Source organism: Bombus terrestris, chromosome 1, assembly GCF_910591885.1.
Source record: "Bombus terrestris chromosome 1, iyBomTerr1.2, whole genome shotgun sequence".
Lineage (NCBI taxonomy): Eukaryota > Metazoa > Arthropoda > Insecta > Hymenoptera > Apidae > Bombus > Bombus terrestris.
Window position 1 is genome coordinate 3,494,719 of NC_063269.1, and position 13,497 is coordinate 3,508,215.

The following is a 13,497-nucleotide window of genomic DNA, read 5'->3' on the forward strand; positions in this document are numbered from 1 at the left end:
TTCCAAGCGATTAGAAATTTGATGCAGTTCAACGACACCGACGAGTTTCATGAGGGACGTTAATGAATAGAGTCAGACGTTATTGTTTCTACGTGGTAGACGGCCATCAAACGAGAAGAAGATCGAGGAAAATGACCGAGCAATAGAATCGACGTTCGGCAAATCGACGTCGATGGCCTCCGTCGCTTCTCCTCGAGAAATCTCTCGTATCTCCCGTTTGGCTTCACCCTAATCGACCTCGAGGCCCTCCGAAACTCGCTCCAATCCATTTCTGGTGGTAGTTTTCTTTGGCGCACCTGATCCCACGGATCACCCTCCGTTCGTTCGACGGACGATCATTATTTAAACGCCAGTGGAATCATTGTTTAAGAATCAGGCTATGGATCCGACACAACTAATTTGCATTGCTGCTGCCGAAATTGCACGTTAAGGGACGATTTCTTGGGAATAATTTTCTGTTTCTATCATATTGAAAAAGGATATTAAAGATAAAAATGAGCACAGTGAGTCGCTTACTAGTAACTATATTTTATTTGTTTAAAGATCGTTTACTTACTAAAAATCGCACGTGTTTCGTTTAAAAAGAGAAAGAATTAAATGCGTGACTTGTATTCGTAAATCAATAATTGGAACTTATTGTATTAAAAAGTTGACGTTTCGAATAGGGAATCAGGCAGCAAAAGGAGTGCGTAACAGGGATCACATTTGTTTGTGATTAGCTTGATTGAAGAGAAGTTACACAGTATCGACGTCAACGACAATGCTATGCCAAAAGTTCTTCTACCGGGCAATGTCGGCAAATTGGTGAAAGGGTTGGCTTCAAACTGAAATTGAGAGGGGTTGGACGTCGCAGTACCCAACATCAGAAGGGCAGAGGCGGGATACGACGCTTCTGGGCTGTCGTGAACCCTGGCTGGAGCCACCGGTGTACTTGGCAGAGAGTGCTTTTCATCTCCGTAAATGGACCGGCGGTAAAGCAATTTTGGTACATTACCTATACCTGCTTTAACTCCCTCCCTCTCGCCTTTTCTGACAGACTTCCCAGCCACCCCCATCGTCTTTCATCTTGCATCATCCGACTCTCGATCGCGGGGAACGTTTGATTTCGATGGGAAACGTCGTAAAGGCATTAAACAAAGGGGGAGAATTGCTGGCCAGGTCGGCGAAACAAAGAAGCGATTTCGCTGTTTCCATCGTTGCCGACGACAGCCTTTTTGTAAATGACCATAATCGCGCCCCCTTTGACAAGATAAAACCCTCTTTCGTGACGTTGATCGAGCGTTTGCTGCAAATTTAGCGCGATTTTACGGCGGCCAACAGTTTGTCGAACAATCGATATGTCACCGAATATTTTTAATAGCTCTTTCTCTCTTTCTTTCCCTCTCTCTCCTTCTCTCTCTCTCTCTCTGATCCAACTAACTCGTTCTATAATCGTACCATACTTTTAACCTTTCACGTATGTTTCACACCGTCGTTCCACATGTTCCACGATCCTGTTCGAAATTTAAAAAAATACCCATTCCCGTTCCGACTTCGTTTCAAACAAATTTCACGCTTAACACATTCAAAGTTCCTACTGTTCGATTAGTTCCAGCTGGTTTGCATCGTGATTCACTGATTCGTGGAATAGAACGAGGCGTTCGAGGGACTCGCCTTCACCCCTGACAGAGTATCGTCGAAAAAGAATATGAATTCCCGGAGGCGGATCTGGAGATCTTTCAATCTTAACGAGCATGCGAACGCGTATCGACGTTGTTCGGGTAGATTCTAATTTCGTCGGGTATCCAATTCAAAAATCTCGTTGGCAATCGAATCGCTGTTTAAATGTCGGCGACCCGTAAAACCGTGCGATCCCCGTTGACCCAGATCGCGGATCGCCGCGTTAGATTTACCGCAGCGAACAAGAAGGAAGAGTAGAGAGAAGAATAAGGGACAGAAAGAGAGGAATAAAAATAGAGGGAGCGGTACGAGGAGAAGTGGCACGCAGCTAGAAAGTATCAACGTTTAATCCAACCTGATTGCATTCGGTCGTGCGACGATTTTACGAGCACACTCAAAACGGACGGGCAAACACATTTTCCTTTTCGCGAATTTTTTCCTGCAATCACGACCGAGACGAGCAAACGTTCGTAAACGAGCATCTCTCGTTTGCCCGCGCTTCGACTGAGCAACCGGATTCACACCGGACGGGATGGCTAATTTTGGTCCACTGGGAAAAGAAATTGGCAGAAATCCGCTTACCGTTCTCCAAAGAGGGTTAACGAATTTATCGCGGAATATCGGCTCGCGTATACAGAAGAAACCCACGGCAGATCTGAAAGGTCATTTTTTCGAAATTTCAATTCTTAATTGTACAATGACTGATAAATTGATAAATGTACAATGACACGGTACGGTATTTTAAATCGGATTTTTTCGTTGTAACGTTTAATGGCAAATGCAACGTCAGGAATGTAATTAACTCTCTCGAACAACTCGTGTTTTGTCAAGGCCTGTTATTTCATTCGAGTCATATTGTTACACGTATCGTGGGTATAAATTTGAAAGCACAACTTCATGCCTTTAATCCATTCTTTATATTTTAGTACCTAATTGACAGCTATGACAGACAATTGAAATTCTTATTATTCCCACCATCTTGTAAAGTACCTACGATTAACGAATTCACAAATAAATGAATTTATCATCTACTTTTCCATTCTTTTTCAGGATCAATTTCTATGATATTTCGTACGAGGCTTGCTCCAACCAAATATGACGCCAATCGCGACAGTGTAGCAGAAATTATCGCGAAATGGTGTGGTGGCTTATATCGTGGCATATAAAGGACCGTTTATCACGACGAAATTGTTACGTAGACGAGTAGCGATTTGCAGCAGGGCGGAGAGGCAGATGGCTAGACACAGAGACTAACTTTCCTCTGCACACTTGCGGCCGTGAAGAAGGGGGCTGCTGCTTTTGTCGCGCTGCACAGACGCGTGGAAAAGAAGAGAGTGGGATTTGCGACAGTATTGTCGTGGTTCGCGTTGTCCTGCGCCCTGTCGTCGTTGCCATTCGGATAACAAACGTCACGGTTTGAGGGGTCTCGCTTTTCCAGCCGGTGGACAGCCTCTTTAAAGAGTAATTACGCCTACACTTGGTATATCCTGCGCCCCGTAATAGATATTCTTCATCGTTTTTTCAGGTGAGCTATTTTCATCGCTCGTTCTTTGACATTTTCCGTTCTATGTTTCCTTTTTTTTACTCTTGCTTCTTTTTCCTTTCTTTCTTCTCCTCCTCTTTTCTCCCTTGTCGCGAAAGTACAATTTCTAGATTGTTGTGCCGCGACCATGGAACAATGTGTCTATGGGCGAACGTGGTGCAACGGTTCATATTCAGCCCCTCTTTGTTTGCCAAAGAGCAGATTTGTTGCTTTTGTCGCGCCGCGCAGACGCATGGAAAAAGAAGAAGAGACGCCAAGGATGGCCACCATTGCATCCAGACACACGCTCCGCTCTCTCGATAACCAAAAATCCTGACGATTCTTCGAAGGATCTCGAAATGTTTTCGTTTTGTTCAACATCTTCCATATTCCTTACTGTATAAAAATTGAAAACTTCCTACTTCCGACTTTCTACGACTTTCTACTTCATTGTTATTCGTTTAAACGATTCGGTGTCGCGAAACAGATAACAGGCCAAGTAACAGGCAATATTTCTCGTTTAATTATATCTATTTACCGTCTTCGTCGATAGATTTTGGTTTCGTCGAATGTCGAGAGATTACAATCTTTAAATTGTATAAAGCACAAAAATTCTGCTCGATCCCCTAAACTCTATAATCACAGTTAACAATCCTGCTCTTACCTTGTTAGAGACGATCGCGTGAAATCCAAGTCGCAAGACCAAAAGAGCGATAACTTCCATGAGTCGTGATTCGCACAATGGGCGCACTGATTAGTCGGTCCCTTTCGCCACCTTGGCTGAGAATTTCCCGTAGGGCGACCTGTCCGTGTCCGCTCCGAGGGGTTTGTGGTATCGCTATTTCGCGAGCCGAAGTGGTCGTGAAGAAGGTCCGCTTACACGGAATGCGGTTCTTCCATCGGCCCCGGGGGATCGGTCCTCCCTTCCAGATAGCTAAGACTCTCCCGATTCGATGCCCGTGACTTTGCACCCCTCGTCAGAAATATCCCTTGGTACGCGTTACGCGTGCCTCTCGCGCTTCCACGAGGGTCCTGCCTTTTCTTCGGCCTGGCCTTCCCGGCTAGTTCGAATTGAGATTACCTCATGAAGGTCGCGTTTTATTGTCGCTTTCTATTCGATGCCATCCTCAACCTCTCAGCATCGTTTTCAAGAAGTGGCTTGAGAACGATTCTGCAAGAATTCGACCGGATTTAGGACGGCGGATTTTTGACGAATTTAAACTACAACGAAGGGTGAGTGGATAAGATTTGTGGAAAGTGAATTGACGACTTGAATGGAATTAGAGAATTTAATCGTCAGACCAGTAGGAAAATCATGCCATATCGACACAATTCTCAACAAGGGCTGTAAATTCTATTACACTTTACGCTTTGCGAGAAGCTTTTAATTCTATTACATTTCATTTACGAGTCGTGTATCTGCGATTATCTAGTTGCTGTTTTATCTTTTTTTACAAACGTCAGGAGTCTTGATTCCGATTTCACAGACGGTGTTAGAGCTAGATGGTCGAAGGACAGGCACTTGTCTTGTAATCGCGGAGTACGTTACCCTCGTCTGCTGGTCCGTCGTATAAAATACAGAACGCATTAATTAAAGCGTGGCCGTTGATAGGGATGATGTCAGAACGACGGTGGTGGTGGCGTTGCAACGTGTCGTAGCTCAAAGCGGTTTACAACCCCTGTAAATTCGAGCGGCAGGAACAATGGACGTCTTAAATTTCTCTCGTAGGCCGCGCAGGGAGTTTAAACCCGTCCGATTTCGAGGCACTCGACGCCTGTACGAACGTACGCTATCAGATCAACGCGGAAAGCAATGAAACTGACTTTATTCCCTGGATTATCTTATATTGTCCTTTCCCTATTGTCGTTGGGGGATGGGCAACGCAGATAAAACTATCGAGATTGAAACGCGTTGACGATGATGTCTCGCGTTTCGTTACACGGATCTTGTACATCTTGATATCGTGTTTATTTCTTCTCGAGGATAGTTTATGGAACGCAAATTTCGTGACGTACTTTTTATACGTGTTAAACGTAATTGATAATATTCATTGAATTAATTATACAATTTTTAATTGATGGGTTATTTTTGTATATAATTAATATCAAACGTCAGAGATTCTTTGTGTTTCATATACACCTGGTTAAAACTAGTACAATTAAAAAATTCTTTATTAGGATCGAGAAAGTAGAGAATTTCTATGTCCAAGAAATATTGATTAATTAATAATTATAATCAACTTTCGCGTTTAGCATGTCAGGGTGTTCATTTTATAGGTAGTATTGTTCTTTAAATCATCTTACGGTTAAGATTAATTACTCGAAAAGCGTAATCACGCACCCAGACTTCACCGTTGTTATTTTCGAATCACTCGAGATAGGATAATGCGTGTAAATTAGTGCCAAAACGTAATCATATCGCATGGCAATGTTTCAGCATCTTATTTCATCGTAACACGTGAAGTGTTCGATTTTTAATCACTCGTACTGGACAACTTCCTAAAAAAAAAACACATATATATAAAAATAACAAATCAAAGATCATGTACAGATTCAAATTTTCCAAAATTCAAATTTGAATTTTCAAATTTTCAAATTTTCAAATTTGAATATTCTAATTAGAATTTCCAAATTTCCAAATTTTCAAATTTGAATTTTCAAATTTAAACTTTCAAATTTAAATTTTCAAATTTGAATTTTCAAATTTGAATTTTCAAACTTGAATTTTCAAATTTAAATTTTCACAATTTGAATTTTCAAATTTTCAAATTTTGAAATTAAAATTTTCAAAATTAAATTTTCAAATTTAAAATTGCAAATATGAATTTTCAAATTTTCAAATTTGAATTTTCAAATTTTTAAATTTAAATTTTCAAATTTTCAAATTTAAATTTTTAAATTTGAATTTTTAAATTTGAATTTTCAAATTTTCAAATTTAAATTTTCAAATTTAAATTTCCAAATTTTCAAATTTTCAAATTTTCAAATTTGAATTTTCAAATTTTCAAATTTTCAAATTTGAATTTTCAAATTTATATTTTCAAATTTAAATTTTCAAATTTAAAATTTCAAATATGAATTTTCAAATTTTCAAATTTGAATTTTCAAATTTTTAAATTTAAATTTTCAAATTTAAATTTTCAAATTAGAATTTCCAAATTTTCAAATTTTCAAATTTGAATTTTCAAATTTGAATTTTCAAATTTGAATTTTCAAATTTAATTTTTCAAATTTAAAATTTCAAATATGAATTTTCAAATTTTCAAATTTGAATTTTCAAATTTTTAAATTTAAATTTTCAAATTTTCAAATTTAAATTTTTAAATTTGAATTTTTAAATTTTCAAATTTGAATTTTCAAATTTGAATTTTTGAAAATTTGAATTTTCAAATTTTCAAATTTGAATTTTCAAATTTTCAAATTTGAATTTTCAAATTTTCAAATTTGAATTTTCAAATTTAAATTTTTAAATTTGAATTTTCAAATTTAAATTTTCAAATTTGAATTTTTGAAAATTTGAATTTTCAAATTTTTAAATTTGAAATTTCAAATTTAAATTTTCAAATTTGAATTTTTGAAAATTTGAATTTTCAAATTTGAATTTTCAAATTTGAATTTTCAAATATAATTTTCAAATTCAAATTTTCAAATTTGAATTTTTGAAAAATTTGAATTTTCAAATTTGAATTTTTAAATTTGAATTTTTAAATTTGAATTTTCAAATTTTCAAATTTAAATTTTCAAATTTAAATTTCCAAATTTTCAAATTTTCAAATTTGAATTTTCAAATTTTCAAATTTTCAAATTTGAATTTTCAAATTTGAATTTTTATATTTGAATTTTCAAATTTGAATTTTTGAAAATTTGAATTTTCAAATTTGAATTTTTAAATTTGAATTTTCAAATTTAAATTTTCAAATTTGAATTTTCAAATTTAAATTTCAAATTTGAATTTTCAAATTTGAATTTTTGAAAATTTGAATTTTCAAATTTTCAAATTTGAATTTTCAAATTTAAATTTGCATTTCTAAATTTGAATTTTTGAAAATTTGAATTTTTAAATTTGAATTTTCAAATTTTCAAATTTAAATTTTTAAATTTGAATTTTCAAATTTGATTTTTCAAATTTTCAAATTTGAATTTTTAAATTTGCAAATTTAAATTTTCAAATTTGAATTTTTAAATTTAAATTTTCAAATTTGAATTTTTGAAAACTTGAATTTTTAAATTTGAATTTTCAAATTTTCAAATTTAAATTTTTAAATTTGAATTTTCAAATATTCAAATTTAAATTTTTAAATTTGAATTTTCAAATTTAAATTTTCAAATTTGAATTTTCAAATTTAAATTTTCAAATTTGAATTTTCAAATTTTAATTTTCAAATTTTTAAATTTGAATTTTCAAATTTTAATTTTCAAATTTGAATTTTCAAATTTGCAAATTTAAATTTTTAAATTTGAATTTTCAATTTTAAATTTTCAAATTTGAATTTTTGAAAATTTGAATTTTTAAATTTGAATTTTCAAATTTTCAAATTTAAATTTTTGAAAATTTGAATTTTCAAATTTGAATTTTCAAATTTGAATTTTCAAATTTGAATTTCTGAAAATTTGAATTTTCAAATTTCAATTTTCAAATTTTTAAATTTGAATTTTCAAATTTCAATTTTCAAATTTTTAAATTTGAATTTTCAAATTTAAATTTTCAAATTTGAATTTTTGAAAATTTGAATTTTCAAATATGAATTTTCAAATTTGAATTTTCAAATTTGAATTTCTGAAAATTTGAATTTTTGAAAATTTGAATTTTCAAATTTGAATTTTCAAATTTGAATTTTCAAATTTGAATTTCTGAAAATTTGAATTTTCAAATTTGAATTTTCAAATTTAAATTTTCAAATTTGAATTTTCAAATTTAAATTTTCACAATTTGAATTTTCAAATTTTCAAATTTTGAAATTAAAATTTTCAAAATTAAATTTTCAAATTTAAAATTGCAAATATGAATTTTCAAATTTTCAAATTTGAATTTTCAAATTTTTAAATTTAAATTTTCAAATTTTCAAATTTAAATTTTTAAATTTGAATTTTTAAATTTGAATTTTCAAATTTTCAAATTTAAATTTTCAAATTTAAATTTCCAAATTTTCAAATTTTCAAATTTTCAAATTTGAATTTTCAAATTTTCAAATTTTCAAATTTGAATTTTCAAATTTATATTTTCAAATTTAAATTTTCAAATTTAAAATTTCAAATATGAATTTTCAAATTTTCAAATTTGAATTTTCAAATTTTTAAATTTAAATTTTCAAATTTAAATTTTCAAATTAGAATTTCCAAATTTTCAAATTTTCAAATTTGAATTTTCAAATTTGAATTTTCAAATTTGAATTTTCAAATTTAATTTTTCAAATTTAAAATTTCAAATATGAATTTTCAAATTTTCAAATTTGAATTTTCAAATTTTTAAATTTAAATTTTCAAATTTTCAAATTTAAATTTTTAAATTTGAATTTTTAAATTTTCAAATTTGAATTTTCAAATTTGAATTTTTGAAAATTTGAATTTTCAAATTTTCAAATTTGAATTTTCAAATTTTCAAATTTGAATTTTCAAATTTAAATTTTTAAATTTGAATTTTCAAATTTAAATTTTCAAATTTGAATTTTTGAAAATTTGAATTTTCAAATTTTTAAATTTGAAATTTCAAATTTAAATTTTCAAATTTGAATTTTTGAAAATTTGAATTTTCAAATTTGAATTTTCAAATTTGAATTTTCAAATATAATTTTCAAATTCAAATTTTCAAATTTGAATTTTTGAAAATTTGAATTTTCAAATTTGAATTTTTAAATTTGAATTTTTAAATTTGAATTTTCAAATTTTCAAATTTAAATTTTCAAATTTAAATTTCCAAATTTTCAAATTTTCAAATTTGAATTTTCAAATTTTCAAATTTTCAAATTTGAATTTTCAAATTTGAATTTTTATATTTGAATTTTCAAATTTGAATTTTTGAAAATTTGAATTTTCAAATTTGAATTTTTAAATTTGAATTTTCAAATTTAAATTTTCAAATTTGAATTTTCAAATTTAAATTTCAAATTTGAATTTTCAAATTTGAATTTTTGAAAATTTGAATTTTCAAATTTTCAAATTTGAATTTTCAAATTTAAATTTGCATTTCTAAATTTGTATTTTTGAAAATTTGAATTTTTAAATTTGAATTTTCAAATTTTCAAATTTAAATTTTTAAATTTGAATTTTCAAATTTGAATTTTCAAATTTTCAAATTTGAATTTTTAAATTTGCAAATTTAAATTTTCAAATTTGAATTTTTAAATTTAAATTTTCAAATTTGAATTTTTGAAAATTTGAATTTTTAAATTTGAATTTTCAAATTTTCAAATTTAAATTTTTAAATTTGAATTTTCAAATATTCAAATTTAAATTTTTAAATTTGAATTTTCAAATTTAAATTTTCAAATTTGAATTTTCAAATTTAAATTTTCAAATTTGAATTTTCAAATTTTAATTTTCAAATTTTTAAATTTGAATTTTCAAATTTTAATTTTCAAATTTGAATTTTCAAATTTGCAAATTTAAATTTTTAAATTTGAATTTTCAATTTTAAATTTTCAAATTTGAATTTTTGAAAATTTGAATTTTTAAATTTGAATTTTCAAATTTTCAAATTTAAATTTTTAAATTTGAATTTTCAAATATTCAAATTTAAATTTTTAAATTTGAATTTTCAAATTTAAATTTTCAAATTTGAATTTTTGAAAATTTGAATTTTCAAATTTGAATTTTTAAATTTTCAAATTTGAATTTTCAAATTTGAATTTTTAAAAACTTAAATTTTCAAATTTGAATTTTTGAAAATTTGAATTTTCAAATTTCAATTTTCAAATTTTTAAATTTGAATTTTCAAATTTAAATTTTCAAATTTGAATTTTTGAAAATTTGAATTTTCAAATTTGAATTTTCAAATTTTCAAATTTGAATTTTTGAAAATTTGAATTTTCAAATTTGAATTTTCAAATTTGAATTTTCAAATTTGAATTTCTGAAAATTTGAATTTTCAAATTTCAATTTTCAAATTTTTAAATTTGAATTTTCAAATTTCAATTTTCAAATTTTTAAATTTGAATTTTCAAATTTAAATTTTCAAATTTGAATTTTTGAAAATTTGAATTTTCAAATATGAATTTTCAAATTTGAATTTTCAAATTTGAATTTCTGAAAATTTGAATTTTTGAAAATTTGAATTTTCAAATTTGAATTTTCAAATTTGAATTTTCAAATTTGAATTTCTGAAAATTTGAATTTTCAAATTTGAATTTTCAAATTTAAATTTTCAAATTTGAATTTTCAAATTTAAATTTTCAAATTTGAATTTTCAAATTTGAATTTTTAAAAACTTAAATTTTGAAATTTGTATTTTTGAAAATTTGAATTTTCAAATTTGAATTTTCAAATTTGAATTTTCAAATTTTCAAATTTGAATTTTCAAATTTTTAAATTTGAATTTTCAAATTTAAATTTTCAAATTTGAATTTTTGAAAATTTGAATTTTCAAATTTGAATTTTCAAATTTGAATTTTCAAATTTGAATTTTCAAATTTTCAAATTTAAATTTTTAAATTTGAATTTTCAAGTTTGAATTTTCAAATTTTCAAATTTGAATTTTTAAATTTGCAAATTTAAATTTTCAAATTTGAATTTTTAAATTTAAATTTTCAAATTTGAATTTTTGAAAATTTGAATTTTTAAATTTGAATTTTCAAATTTTCAAATTTAAATTTTTAAATTTGAATTTTCAAATATTCAAATTTAAATTTTTAAATTTGAATTTTCAAATTTAAATTTTCAAATTTGAATTTTCAAATTTGAATTTTCAAATTTGAATTTTCAAATTTTTAAATTTGAATTTTCAAATTTTTAAATTTGAATTTTCAAATTTAAATTTTCAAATTTGAATTTTCAAATTTGAATTTTCAAATTTGAATTTTCAAATTTGAATTTTCAAATTTTCAAATTTGAATTTTTAAATTTGAATTTTCAAATTTTCAAATTTGAATTTTTAAATTTGAATTTTCAAATTTAAATTTTCAAATTTGAATTTTTGAAAATTTGAATTTTCAAATTTGAATTTTCAAATTTAAATTTTCAAATTTGAATTTTTGAAAATTTGAATTTTCAAATTTGATTTTACAAATTTTCAAATTTGAATTTTTGAAAATTTGAATTTTCAAATTTAAATTTTCAAATTTGAATTTTTGAAAATTTGAATTTTCAAATTTGAATTTTCAAATTTCAATTTTCAAATTTGAATTTCTGAAAATTTGAATTTTCAAATTTAAATTTTCAAATTTGAATTTTTGAAAATTGGAATTTTCAAATTTGAATTTTCAAATTTGAATTTTCAAATTTGAATTTTCAAATTTTCAAATTTAAATTTTTAAATTTGAATTTTCAAGTTTGAATTTTCAAATTTTCAAATTTGAATTTTCAAATTTTTAAATTTGAATTTTCAAATTTAAATTTTCAAATTTGAATTTTCAAATTTGCAAATTTGAATTTTCAAATTTAAATTTTCAAATTTGAATTTTCAAATTTGAATTTTTGAAAATTTGAATTTTCAAATTTGAATTTTCAAATTTGAATTTTTGAAAATTTGAATTTTCAAATTTGAATTTTCAAATTTTTAAATTTGAATTTTCAAATTTGAATTTTTAAATTTAAATTTTCAAATTTAAATTTTTAAATTTGAATTTTCAAATTTGAATTTTCAAATTTTCAAATTTGAATTTTTAAATTTGAATTTTCAAATTTTCAAATTTGAATTTTTAAATTTGAATTTTCAAATTTGAATTTTCAAATTTTCAAATTTGAATTTTCAAATTTGAATTTTCAAATTTTCAAATTTGAATTTTTAAATTTGAATTTTCAAATTTAAATTTTCAAATTTGAATTTTTGAAAATTTGAATTTTCAAATTTGAATTTTCAAATTTCAATTTTCAAATTTGAATTTCTGAAAATTTGAATTTTCAAATTTAAATTTTCAAATTTGAATTTTTGAAAATTGGAATTTTCAAATTTGAATTTTCAAATTTGAATTTTCAAATTTGAATTATTGAAAATTTGAATTTTCAAATTTGAATTTTCAAATTTTTAAATTTGAATTTTCAAATTCGAATTTTCAAATTTAAATTTTTAAATTTGAATTTTTGAAAATTCGAATTTTTAAATTTGAATTTTCAAATTTTCAAATTTAAATTTTTAAATTTGAATTTTCAAATTTGAATTTTCAAATTTTCAAATTTGAATTTTTAAATTTGAATTTTCAAATTTAAATTTTCAAATTTGAATTTTTAAATTTAAATTTTCCAATTTTCAAATTTAAATTTTTAAATTTGAATTTTCAAATTTAAATTTTCAAATTTGAATTTCTGAAAATTTGAATTTTCAAATTTGAATTTTCAAATTTAAATTTTCAAATTTGAATTTTTGAAAATTTGAATTTTCAAATTTGAATTTTCAAATTTGAATTTTCAAATTTGAATTTTCAAATTTGAATTTTTGAAAATTTGAATTTTCAAATTTGAATTTTCAAATTTTCAAATTTGAATTTTCAAATTTGAATTTTCAAATTTAAATTTTTAAATTTGAATTTTTGAAAATTTGAATTTTTAAATTTGAATTTTCAAATTTTCAAATTTAAATTTTTAAATTTGAATTTTCAAATTTGAATTTTCAAATTTTCAAATTTGAATTTTTAAATTTGAATTTTCAAATTTAAATTTTCAAATTTGAATTTTTAAATTTAAATTTTCAAATTTGAATTTTTGAAAATTTGAATTTTCAAATTTTCAAATTTGAATTTTCAAATTTGTAAATTTGAATTTTCCAATTTTCAAATTTAAATTTTTAAATTTGAATTTTCAAATTTAAATTTTTAAATTTGAATTTTCAAATTTTCAAATTTTCATATTTGAATTTTCAAATTTTCAAATTTGAATTTTCAAATTTAAATTTTCAAAGTTGAATTTTCGAATTTTCAAATTTGAATTTTCAAATTTGAATTTTCAAATTTTCAAATTTGTATTTTCAAATTTTCAAATTTGAATTTTCAAATTTTCAAATTTGAATTTTCAAATTTAAATTTTCAAAGTTGAATTTTCGAATTTTCATATTTGAATTTTCAAATTTGAATTTTCAAATTTTCAAATTTGAATTTTCAAATTTAAATGTTCAAATTTGTATTTTCAAATTTAAATTTTTAAATTTGTATTTTCAAATTTTCAAATTT

General features: G+C 25.1%; 1 long non-coding RNA gene across 1 annotated transcript in view; it reads left to right on the plus strand.

Annotated features, from left to right (window-relative positions):
* Positions 1-656: 656 nt before the first annotated feature.
* LOC125384792 overlaps positions 657-13,497 on the plus strand; it is a 32,502-nt gene continuing 19,661 nt past the window's right edge. Inside the window, exons 1-2 of the long non-coding RNA XR_007223563.1 lie at positions 657-971; positions 2,710-3,184. This is a non-coding gene — a long non-coding RNA (uncharacterized LOC125384792). The remainder of the gene's footprint in view (positions 972-2,709; positions 3,185-13,497) is intronic.